This window comes from Dermochelys coriacea, chromosome 20 (genome assembly GCF_009764565.3).
Source record: "Dermochelys coriacea isolate rDerCor1 chromosome 20, rDerCor1.pri.v4, whole genome shotgun sequence".
NCBI classification, from domain to species: domain Eukaryota; kingdom Metazoa; phylum Chordata; order Testudines; family Dermochelyidae; genus Dermochelys; species Dermochelys coriacea.
Window position 1 is genome coordinate 4,297,520 of NC_050087.2, and position 12,781 is coordinate 4,310,300.

At 46.8% G+C, this 12,781-nt stretch overlaps 1 protein-coding gene across 10 annotated transcripts in view; it reads right to left on the reverse strand.

The window, feature by feature from the left end:
* Nucleotides 1-12,550, reverse strand: part of POU6F1 (POU class 6 homeobox 1) — a 38,308-nt gene extending 25,758 nt beyond the window's left edge. For 3 of the 10 annotated variants that reach the window (XR_006278356.1, XR_006278355.1, XM_038378715.2), the window contains exon 1: nucleotides 12,244-12,549. The gene's annotated coding sequence lies outside the window, so the exon portion shown is untranslated. Of the gene's footprint in view, nucleotides 1-8,174; nucleotides 8,357-12,243 lie in introns of all 10 variants that reach the window. The other 7 variants (XM_038378711.2, XM_038378713.2, XM_038378716.2 and 4 more) reach the window with 4 other exon arrangements.
* Between the last annotated feature and the right edge of the window lie 231 nt (nucleotides 12,551-12,781).

The following is a 12,781-nucleotide window of genomic DNA, read 5'->3' on the forward strand; positions in this document are numbered from 1 at the left end:
ATCTGCAGTAAAATCTTCCAGCTTTGCAAATGCAGGACATGAATAAACAGCAATGAGCAATACCAAGGCTGCTGCATATAGAGACCAATTAACAAGCTGTTTCTGAACAAATTCAGCAGGAATATCTGTATTGATCTATCTATCTATCGAAAAATAAAAAGGGTTAAGGACGTTGTTAGCTGAGCTGTTCGCTGTTTGCCCAGGCATAAATTTTATTTATGGAGGGTTTCTGTTAAATACCTTCTAAAAGCAGCCTGAAATGTTGTATCACCCCATCAGCCTAAGCAGCAGAGAGTGGAAATTTTCAGCCTTCACCCAACCTGCTCCCACTGAGAATTTTCCTACTGACTTCAATTAGAATCGGGGTCCATCCAATGCTGAATGCCTTTAAAAATCCCGTCCACAATACTTCAGCCTGGTGTACATACAGTCGTATCGTTTTCCCTGTTTAGAGTTGGGGCATGATTATGCACCAACAGCGTTAAAGTGGTATCATCTCTGGGTCGGGATCTGGTTATACTGGTGATTGTCTGTTCTTTTGGGGGCAGAGCCTGTCTTTTTTTTCTTCTGTGTTTGTACAGCACCTTGGACAATGGAGTCCAGCGCCATGACTGCGGTTTCTAGGTGTTATGGTAACACAAATACATAAAATAATATAAAGATCCTTACACCTGTAAAGCTTACTCCTGTCATTTTACCTTAGGTCTGCCCTACGCACAGTATTCATACTGATTTAACTACTTCATTTAAGGGTTGTTTTTTTTAAACTGATTAATATACTGGTATGTATAACCTATTCCCTAGCCAGGTCTACACTACAGATCTTTGCCGTCATAGCTATGTTGATTAAGACTGTAAAAACCTCACACCCCGAACCGACACAGCTATACAAGCAATCCCCCTGTGCAGAAAGCAGCTCATCTCTATAAGTGTCCTTTTACTGGTATAAAGAAAAGGAGTACTTGTGGCACCTTAGAGACTAACAAATTTATTAGAGCATAAGCTTTCGTGAGCTACAGCTCACTTCATCGGATGCATTTGGTGGAAAAAAATTTCCACCAAATGCATCCGATGAAGTGAGCTGTAGCTCACGAAAGCTTATGCTCTAATAAATTTGTTAGTCTCTAAGGTGCCACAAGTACTCCTTTTCTTTTTGCGAATATAGACTAACACGGCTGCTACTCTGAAACCTGTCATTTTGCTGGTACAGTTTATGTTTCTTGGGGAGGTGGTTTCAAGTGTCCTTTTGCCGGTATAAACTGCATCCAGAAGGCTTTGCCAATATAGTTATATGGCAGAGCTTTTGTAGTGTATAGTGGCCTCCCGGTTCCCTTCCCACATGGGAACCAACTATACTGGTAGAAACACATTTATACTAGTAGAACTGCATGTACATTAAGGGGGTTGTACCACTTTAATTATACCTGTATAAAGCAACACAATTTTTCTGCGTGAACAAGCCCTTTTTTAGCACCTTTGTACCAGTATAACTGTGCCCACGTGAAAGGGTTTTACTGCTTTAACTACATCTGTTTCTAAACCGATATAGTTAAATCGGTAAAAAACGTGTGTGCGGACTGATCCTTATTGTGTGTCTACCCTGCAGCTGGAGACATAACTTGTAGCTTGGGCAGAGGCACCCACACTAGCTCCGATCTAGCTCGCGTACGAAAAACAACATTTAGCATAGCCACACCTGCGTGGGCGGTGTAGCTATCCCCTGAGTACAATCCCATCTGAAATCCTAGGTATGCACTTAGAGCAGCTAGCCCATTTCCAGCCACAGCTACACTGCTATTGTTAGCTCACTAGCTTGATCAGAACTAGTGCAAGCGTGTCTGCTGCAGCTGGAAATTATACCAGTGTAGACACCCCCTCAGAGGCTAGAGAAATGCAGCTGCTGATTCCTGGTGAGCCTTTCTTCATGTACTGAACCCTCACTGAGAGTCTGCCATCAAGAGCCAGGTGCTGTGTATCTCACAGCGTAGTAAAGCTGATGGGAATTTTTTTGATGGAAAACATTTTCTTCGGAAATTGCCCATTTAATGAAGCCAAAACTTTTCACAGGAAAGGGGGGCCAGTCTCGACAAATTTTTCCACTTGACTAAAAAGTTCTGAAATTGTCAAAATGACTTTTCATTTCAAAATTTAAGATTGCTATAATTTTAAAAATACAACAAAATGGTAAAAATCGAGGCAGTGTTGGGCACCCACAGGGAGACTGCTTGATATTCAGTGGAAACATTCCTAAAAAGCCAGTGCATATTTAAAAAATAACCAGACATCTATGCCTCACTGCAACTTTCCTTTGCAGTGAACGCTCACGCCAGGAACAGCTGTTTAAGGAAAGGTATAATTCCAAACACACTCTCTAGTGACTGAGTGTCATTCTTGGCAGGAGATGGGACTGAGCAGTTATTAGCTGGTCTGCTAGAAAAATCACAAGAGTAGAACCCAGGAAATTCTGAGTTCTAATGCTGGGTACTCATTTGCTTTTCGGCTTTGGGCAAAGCACAATCTTGGGACGAGTTGGGAGGATTCTGTGCACTTGTTTCCCATAGGCAGCTGGGCAAATGCTTCAGCGTGATCAGCTTCTATGATTTCACTCGCTGTGCTGCAAAATAAAAAAGCTTGGTGCTGAAAATGCCCCGGCTCTCTCGGTCCTCCCAAGGTTATTAATCTGCTCCCCAGTCACATCCCGCCTGTTTGTGCATTTTAGGAACGTCTCCAGGAAACGGTGAAAAACAAACAAAATCCAATGCGCTTTCCCAAGGAGGCACCTGGGCACAATGGAGTGTTTAAAAAGCAGCATAATCCTTTACAGTTACACACGTTTTAAGGTGCCTTTGCACTGCCAGAGAGGTGCAAAATGTCCTTTGTTACATCAGAATGAAGTTCAGTGCGAGACGCCTTCTTCAAAGTTTGCAGAGGATTTAAAAAAAAAAAAAGACCTCTTTCAACAGAGCCTTGGAGTTTTGCTGATCAAAGTAACACTAAAAACTGCAGCAAAGAGCAGCTCGAGACGGGAAACATACTTGCGGCTTATAGGAAGTTTATCTCTGCACAGATCTAGAGCAACAAAACAAGATGAAAAGCCACTTTCAGAATCTCAGGTACAGTCTAACAAGAGGGAACAAGACTCACTAATCAGGTCTATCTACTGTATTTATCAGAGCTGGATACTTCGATCTTTTCAGGCCTTCCCAGTGCGGCAGAGTCAAATAATGGACAAAGAAGAGAAGCCTAGATCTCTCTCAGTGCAGTGCAAAAAGACCCATTAGCATGATGGACAATTAAATAGACATTTCATAATGTCAAGCTCAGTGCAGTTCCGTGGCATGGCTTGGATTTCCTCACGGGCTGGCACTCATTGAGCAGACATTCTGCAAGTGTGTCATACCATTTCATTTTGCTTCTTCGCACATTTTTGCAATCAATGGGACAAATCATGTGCCCAGATGGTGGTGTTAAGTGCACGCAGCACGAAAACAGCCATTTCATAACAGATGGTGACAAGAAACTGAAATGCACTAAATAATACTACTACTAATAAAAAAGAATTGGAAAAGAGAGGGAGAAGATGATTTACGAAGCTCCACTTCTCACTGTGACTATAACTGATGTGTTAATTACTAGTGTTGATGAGTCAGAGATGTGACGGCCTGGATACCATTCCAGTGGGAATCTCACTTTGAACAAACATGCCACAGGTGAGAAGCCCGAAGAGTCAGATCTTCAAAGGTGCTTAGGCATCCATGGACACAGACAGGTACCTAGTGTTGTCTTCAAAAACGCCTACTCCTAGAGAAATCAATGGGAATTAGACGAGTAACATGCTATGAGCCTTTTAGAAATCCCACTAAGCACCCATCCGCATCTTTAGGTGCCTTAAATACCTTTGACAAATGAATGCCCATCCTCATCAGAGCACTGTGAGGGCTCCTGCACTGAGGTGTGTTATATGCTCAGGTACTAAAGTGGGGAGTGCCACAGAAATGCCAATATTACCAGCTAAATTCTGTTTCTGTTGGAGTTAATGACAAAGTTCCCATTGATTCGATGGGAGCAAGTTTGGACCCCACCGGAAGGGGCCCATGAGCCTGCAAGCAAAGGGAATAGTAACTAATGATGACAGGTTTCTGAGTAGCAGCCGGTTAGTCTGTATTCACAAAAAGAAAAGGAGTACTTGTGGCACCTTAGAGACTAACAAATTTATTTGAGCATAAGCTTTCGTGAGCTACAGCTCACTTCATCGGATGCATCCGATGAACTGAGCTGTAGCTCACGAAAGCTTATGCTCAAATAAATTTGTTAGTCTCTAAGGTGCCACAAGTACTCCTTTTCTTTTAACTAATGATGATAATAGTTCTTGTCAGCCGTAGCTTTTGAAGCACTTTACAAAGGAAGTCAGCACCATTATCCCCATTTGACAGATGGAGAAACTGAGGCATGGAGAATCTGAACCATCTTCCCTACCAATCTGAAATGGACCCTGGGTTCTACTGTAAGGCAACTAGCCCCAACCTTCTGGGACACTGCACCAGTTCACTAGGCCAAGGCAAGACTGTGATTACCCCATTGCTGACCACCACTTCCTGTCCCGTTACACCAGTGCTAACCCATCAGGGAGTGCATCCTAAGTACAACTGTGGATTATATCATGCACGCACTGAATGGAAAATGGGCAGCCACAATGCACCGGGGCTCAGTATTAAGGGGGCTAGGGAAAGAGGTTACCCATTACAAAAGGCTGAAATTACAGTGCTGATATCTGCACCAGTGGTTAATAGCACAAGAGGAGACTAAGACATGAGGCATTAGAAGCTTTGAGACTGCTGAGCCTCCCACTTCTGCCATCCAGAGTTAGGGGTTTGATCATGCACTCTGGTCCCCAAACAGCAAAACACTTAAGAACGTCACGTGGTTTTAACGTTGAGCAAGGCAGGTGATTTCATATGCTTAAAGTTAAGCATGTGCTGAAGAGCTCTGATAGATTGGGAACAAAGTGCTTGATATCTTGCAGGATCGAGCCATAAAGCAATTTCGCAGTCACTCAGGCTCATATTAGGGCTGGTGCAAAGTGACATTGTGCCACGGACTTCAGTGGTGCTATGCTGATTCATGCCAAATGAAAACCTGTCTCTCATTTTTGTAGTATCATAGACTCATAGAACATCAGGGTTGGAAGGGACCTCAGGAGGTCATCTAGTCCCACCCCCTGCTCAAAGCAGGACCAATTCCCAACTAAATCAGTATTCCCAATTTGTAAAGCCATTCAGCACAAAATTAATGGAGTTAAAGTTCTTTCACATGTATGTGACTAACTGCTTGTCTACATGCGGAAACTGACCACAACTGCTTTTGTAGAGTAGTTTATGTCACAATAGCTATTCTGGTCAATTTCTCCATGTAGACAAGTCCTTATTCTCACTGTTTAAGACTTTAAGTGGTCTGCAGAGATTGTTGTATTTTCCAGACTGGTTACACTTGTATCTCTTGAGAGATCAATTAAATGGACAAACTTGAACTCACAAAGACCACAAACATTTTCTTTTCCAATTAAGCCACATAAAGGTCTAAACTGCAATTTAATTAAATTAAAACCTGCATTTAATCATAAAAAGCCATTCATCATCACATGGGTCCAAGCACAAAAGTTGTGCCTCACGTTTAATCTGCCTCTTTTCCATTCATATTCGTTTTCAGAATAGTAAGGACATTTCAACCTGGTTTTGCAATTAATTCCTCCCCACAAAACACTAAACCTTTGTTTGCATTTCGACCAAACCTTTTCCTCTGGGAATCTCAAAGTACTTTACAATTAACGTCACAATATTCTCAGAGGAAGGCAAATATTACCAACCACATTTACTGAAGGGAAAACTGAGGCAGAAGGAGTAACTTGTCTAGCATCACACAGTGAATCACTGGCAGAATTAACACTAGAACTCAGGAGCACACAAACCCTGGGCTCCTTCTCAATCCACTCGCCCATTCTTCCTACGGTTCTGATCTAGGCTCTGATCCTGGAATCAGGTCCCCAGAGAGACAGATTCAATTACAGCATCAGACCCCTAGAGGACAGGCCCCCATTTAGTATGGCTGAATCACACATTGTAGAAAATAAAAAGCACCTCAGTCTTAAATCCCAGTTTAGTGTAATTCTAAATATTCATAAAAATATTCATAAAAATAAACAAACCAATCTTGCTCGAAGGCAGATACTCATGTCAGTTACAGTCTATATAAATGGGGATTTATGAACAACAATTTCCAAAGCTCCTAAGTCATTTAGGAGCACAAGCCCCATTTTTAAAAAGGGACTTCAGCGCTTAGGCTGAGATTCTCAGAGGTATTTAGACACCTAGCTCCCACTGAAATCACATTTTGGGTATTTATCCAATTAGTCCTTTCCAGTCTCACTCTAATATAATAAAAAAATGATAATATTGCAGCACTTTTTATCAGCAGATCTTCACTTCACAGAGGTCAGTATCATTATCTCCATTTTACAGATGGGAAAGCTAAGGCAGGGGGCGGCGACATGACTTGCCCACGGTCACACAGCAGGCCAGTGGCAGAGCCAGGAATAGCATATGACCAATGGACAGCATGCCCATCCTTTCTCTGCAGGATGTTGCCTAACTCAACTACTCTAAATCATGTTTACTCGTGATTAAATTCCTTAGGGAAGACGAGCCCCGGGACTGGGATTCGCAAAGAGGTTAAAGGCTAGAAACATACACACACACACATCTAGGCATGACAGAGGGCAAACTTCCAGCACCCTTACTCATCCCTTAATGTAGCTCAAGAGTTATTCCCAGAGCAACGGGCATGGTTTGATTCTCATTTACAGTAATGCCCCTTCCCATCACTGTGGCTCTCCAAGGAGGCAAGTAAATGTAATGTATGCTCATTTGAAATCCCCATTTGCACCAGAACAGTGCAAAGTGGTCTTAGTGAACAGAGCATCAGACATACGGTGCAACTGTTCTATGAGTAACCATTATAGGGTAGCCCCCAACTGTTTGCTGAAACAAAACTGGATTCCCCTTTCTGAAGGTGAAAATAAAACCACAACCAAAATCCATTCTGCATAATAGGGGGAAACTTCAGTTCTGTGCTTGGGAGCTTCAAAATGGCCAATCCAATGTTTCTGAAAATGTGCATTTGCTCCTCGGGGAATGCGTCCTGCTTGGCACGTTTCAGAGTGAAGTTTTATGGCCATTTTTAAACTCCTACAGATTGGGGGGGAGGGGTAATGAAAAATCAGAGATAGCCTCTGATCAGAGTTTCAGAGTAGCAGCCGTGTTAGTCTGTCTTCGCAAAAAGAAAAGGAGTACTTGTGGCACCTTAGAGACTAACAAATTTATTAGAGCATAAGCTTTCGTGAGCTACAGCTCACTTCATTGGATGCATCCGATGAAGTGAGCTGTAGCTCACGAAAGCTTATGCTCTAATAAATTTGTTAGTCTCTAAGGTGCCACAAGTACTCCTTTTCTTTTGATCAGAGTTTGATTCCATGCATCTGAAGAAGTGGGGTTTTTTACCCACGAAAGCTTATGCCCAAATAAATCTGTTAGTCTTTAAGGTGCCACCGGATTCCTTGCTGTTTTTGTGGACACAGACCAACATGGCTACCCCTCTGATACTATCTTCGAAGACAGAGATTTCTGCCACCAGGAAAACTTTGGAACATATGGCTGCTCCCCAAAGCTCTTGGTTACTATCTCCTACAAGAGGAGTGAGCCTCTTTCCTGGAAAGCTTGTGCCAGGGCTGGGTTGGGCCAGCTAACTCCACCAGCCAAGTCAATGAAAACTCATTTGTGACACATAAAAGACAGCCGCTCCAACATTACCGTAAAGCTATGAAAATCTGTACTGGGCTGCTATAAAGTGGGCTGTCATCAGATCAGGCTGCTCGGCTGACCTAAGATGACAGTTTTGTCAGCAGAAAGAATTACAAATTGGTTACTGTTAAATGTACTTTGAGACAAACAGCAGTGGGCCGTAGGGCTGCCTGTAATGAACCGCGGCTTCGAGCTGTGTTTCAGGACTGAAAAAATCACAAGAGAGAATTCATGTCTGCAAAGCATGCGCAGCTACTGCAAACTTTAAAGAGCACCTCCCACCCTTATTTTATATGCCTTATTTTACGTTGATGTACTTACTAGCATCTGTGCAGAGGAACTAGAGGTCACTTGCATTTGTCAGTAGTTTGTTGGCAGTTTTTTCAGCCCTGATCCTGTAGTCGATTGCTCATGGACATACTCCAGAACCTGTTGCCATAACTGGGACTTCAAGGAAAGCCAGAGACAACCTGCCAATCCCTTTATCGAAACACTTGCCATTCCTATTTCAAGGCAAGTGGAGCAGTGAGTAACGAACAGGGAGCTTTCATCTGCATCCAGAACATTTTACTAAATACATTAAAAAACAAAGAAGCCAGAGGTGACTCAATAACTCCTGCCAATTTCTGGGTTTAACTCTCAGTTATTTGCCAAACCCTCTTAGTACCTTTAAAATAAACGTTTGTTTTCCCTGCTTTTCCCTCGTTACAATCGCCGCAACCTTCGAAATAAGGATGATACTCTATTAGAGAGCCAGTGCGACCCACTGGATTAGGAGATCTGTTCCTAGCTCTGTCCTCGACCTGCTGGATGACCTGGGGCAAATCACTTAATCACCCCGTGGCTTGTTTTTCCTCGCACCCTTTGTCTATTTTGATTGTAAGCTCTTCAGGGCAAAAACTCTCTCCCTGTGGGTTTGTACCACACTCAGCACAAAGGGTTCTACTGTAATACAAATCCTAATAATATGTTTGCTTGACATCTTCCTGAATTCAGTCATTGCGGTCTTGGAAGCCGTATTTGCTTACAAGTATCTCCGGACTGCACATTCATTACTTTCTCCTGAGAGGGAGGAAAGTATTACTATCTTTGTTTTACAGATAGAGTATTGAGAGATTAAGTGAATCGCCCAAGGTCAGGTGAGAAGCCTACTGCAGCGCCAGGCACAGAACTCAGATCCCCTGAATCCCAGTCCAGTACATTAATCATAAACTCAGTCTATCAGTTGTGAAGGAAGTTCATAATATTGATTCCGGTAGGTCCTGCAAACATAAAAATATGTCACCTACCAAGCAAGCCTAACCTAAAAAAGCACATCTCCCAGCTTTCCAACAGGGTGGCACCTGAGTAATACTGCAGAAATCTAACATTCCCTCCCAAACTGACACCTACGTAGTACAGGTGGTAAAACCACCATCACCATGTGCATAATTGTGATGGGAATGCATGAGAAAAATCGGCTGGTTTCTTCTTAATATTTCATGCACAAAAACATTTGGTCACTTTGACTGCAAAAGGTGAGACAGAGAATAAAGCCAGCTCCTGGGAGACAAGGATGGACTGCTCAGTGCGTCAAATGCAGTATTGCCGGACATTTCCGTGCCCGATTGCCCTCCCCCCCCACCTGGCAGGGAGCTGTCAGGACATCTGTCTCAACAGGTGTTTCCTGGTCAAGCAAATCTTACTACCAAAGTCTATTAGTATTTAAAGCCTTTAATATATAATGTTGGGGTATCAGAGTAGCAGCCGTGTTAGTCTGTATTCGCAAAAAGAAAAGGAGTACTAAGTAAAGACCTGGGTAGCTGCTATCATGGTAATTGGGAGTGAGGGACAGGCAAGCACTGTTTCTTTGATTGATAAAGTTGCCATCCTTTTCCCTTCCCTTTTGCTTGTTAAAGATAGATAAGAGTTGCAATTGCATGAGAAATATGGTTGTCTGAAGGATCTTTGTGCGAAGAAGTGTTATCTCCCCTCTCCCTTCCTCTCCCAGCTACATAAAGGAGCTCAGGGTCATGGCCCCTTCCTAGGGTGACCAGATGTCCCGATTTTAAAGGGACAGTCCCGATTTTTGGGTCTTTTTCTTATATAGGCTCCTATTACCCCCCACCCCGTCCCGATTTTTCACACTTGCTGTTTGGTCACCCTACCTCTTCCTCCCTCCCCTGGGAACTGCTGATTAAGGGAACTTGTGGCTACAATTATTGCAAAGAAATGTACCTTCAAGGTAAAAATGTCTGTACAATATGCTTAATGTTGTAAACAGTAAACAGGGGAGGGTATAATTATATTCAGTATATAACTATTAATATTCATTATATGGGCGTTCATATTATTAAATAAAGGTTTTGGGGGTGCTGTAATAAATGTGGGTATTTACATATTAACTTAGATAAAAGAGTGTGACGCGATGAACTCGGGGCTTACTCGACAACTGGGTCGAGGGGAACAAGCACTGCAATGAAGTCCATTTACTCAATCCGCCTCTGGGTCAGCCTGCTCCTTCTTTCCATCTCTAACATATAAGTGCTGTCTCTGGGGGAAGGGCAGCCTGCGTCTTAACACCCTGTCACAAGCAAGTACAATCGTTACCATTAGAAGCGCCAGCTGTTCCAGGTTAGCATCTTGAGGGGATGAGAACATGGAGCTCGCCGCTTTCCCTATACAAAGCCCAGCCAATGCAGCCTTAAGAAAACTCCAGTATCTTTTGTTTCCATTCCCTTTGGTAATTCGTATTTATTTGTATCGGAGTAATGCCTAAAGGCCCCAGTAAAAAATCAGGGATATGTATTTAGCTACTAGGGTGTCTGTCATGCTGACCACTGCTGTTCAGGGTGCCTGCCAGCGTGTGGGTTTGGGGTGCCGTCAAATTCACCATTATTCTCCATTGCTCTGGTGCAAATTAGCAATAGAAATAATACCCACCTTTCATCTAGCGCTTTTCATCAGTAGACCTCAAAGTGCTTTACAGAGGAGGTCAGTATCATTTGTGCCCATTTTACAGACAGGGAAACTGAGGCGGGAAGGTGACATGACTTGCTGAAGGCCACCAGCATGGCAGTAGCAGAGTTAGGCATAGAGGCACTTCCCTGGGAGACACTTCTCTCTGACTCTGAGCCCCTCTCCCTACAGGGGCACCTAGCTCAGGGAATGCTTAAAGGGGTCCTGGACAGAGATAATACAAACCCCCAGTTTGTAGCAATTAGCCCCAATAACATATTCTTCAGCCTCAGGAGCAGCCCCTCCCCAGCCACCCAGGGGGCTCCAGCACCCAGCGCAGGGGGGCCCCAGGGCAGGGGGCAGCCCCACCCCACCCAGCCAGGCATGAGACACTGCCGGGCAGGGAGGAGAAACCCCAGTACCCCAGTCCCTGCAACGCGTCTCCCTCCCAATCAGGCGGCTCAGCCCCATGGCCCGGCCCCGGCAGCTGCTCCCCCAGGCCGGTGCCTCGGCAGCCCCCAGTGCAGCCTGAGACCCCACCCCCGGGCCCCGCCGTCCGCTCGCCGCCTACAGCACAGCGCCCCCCGGGGCGGGCACAGCCCGGCCCCCGCTCCCCGATTCGGGCAGCTCCTACCGCGGTCCCTCCTACCGCTGCCCCCCAGCCCCTGGCTCCTCCGATCCCCGGGTCCCCCCAGACCCCGAGGCTGCTCCGATCTCCGGGTCCCCCCAACCCTTGTCTCCCCCGATCCGCTCCGAACCCCGGGTCCCCCCGATCCCTGGGGGTACCCCAGACTCCGATCCCCGGGGGTCCCCCCCGCCCCAGATCCCCGCGGCTGCTCCGATCTCCGGGTCCTCCCAACCCCGTCTCCCCCGATCCCCGGGGCTCCTCCGATCCCCGGAGCACCCCCAGCCCCCGATCCCCGGGGATCCCCCGAACCCCGGCTCCCCAATCCCCTTCAGCCTCTGGCTCCTCCGATCTCCGGGTCCCCTCAGCGCCCGGCGCCCGGATCGCTCCGATCCGTGGGGCTCCCCCCCACCCCGACTCCCCGGGGCTCCCCTCAACCCCAGAACCCCCTCAGCTCCCGACCCCTGGGGGCCCCGATCCCAGGGGCTCCCAACCCCGGCGTCCCGACCTCCGGGTTCCCCCCGGGGCTCCCCTTAACCCCGGTTCCTCGGTCTTCCCCCCTCCCCAACCCCAGCCCCCTCAATCCCAGTCTCCCCACGATCCCGTCTCCCCGGGCTCCCTCGGCCCCGTCTCCGTCTCCCCCGATCCCTTGGCTCTCCCGGCCCCGTCTCCCCCGCTCGCAGCGGCCCCGGCCCCGGCCCCGGTTTTTCTCTTTATCATAAATATATAAATTATGCTAATTAAGACCATTGCATATTCACCGAACCGGGTCCCCCCCGCCCCCCCTGCCCGCCCCACCGCACCCCCTCTCCCGGGCCCCGCACTCACCGCGCCGGCACCCGCTCGCCCCCCGCTCGGGCCGGGGCTCCGAGCCGCTTTTTTGCTGGGAATAATTAACAATTCATCTCACAGCAGCGGAGCGGAGGCTGCTGCACACAAAGGGGGGGGGAAGGAGGCGGCAGCCCCCCCCCCCACTCCGCCTGCCCAGCCCAGCACTTGCACCGAGACCCCCGCGGCTCTGCGCCTGGCCTCCCCCGCTTGCAGCCGCCTCAGCCCCGGGCCCCCGCTCGGGGGGTTGCGGAGGGGGGGGGAAGGGGGATTTTTTGGTTACTTGGATTTTTTTTAGCTGCTGCGTCATGAACATAATTTATGCAAAGGCCTTTGCGGCATCCCGCAGGCTGCAGAGCTGGCCGTGGCCTCGAGGGGGCGCAGGGACCCCCCCTCCTGTAACAACCCTCCCTCCGCCCCCCAAATCTCCCTGTATAAACACCACCGCCCCAACCTGAAAAGTTCCCCTTTGGTATCAGGCACTTTGCGTTTCCCCTTCCAGCACTTGGCAAACATGAGCTGGTTCATGACGCCCAGT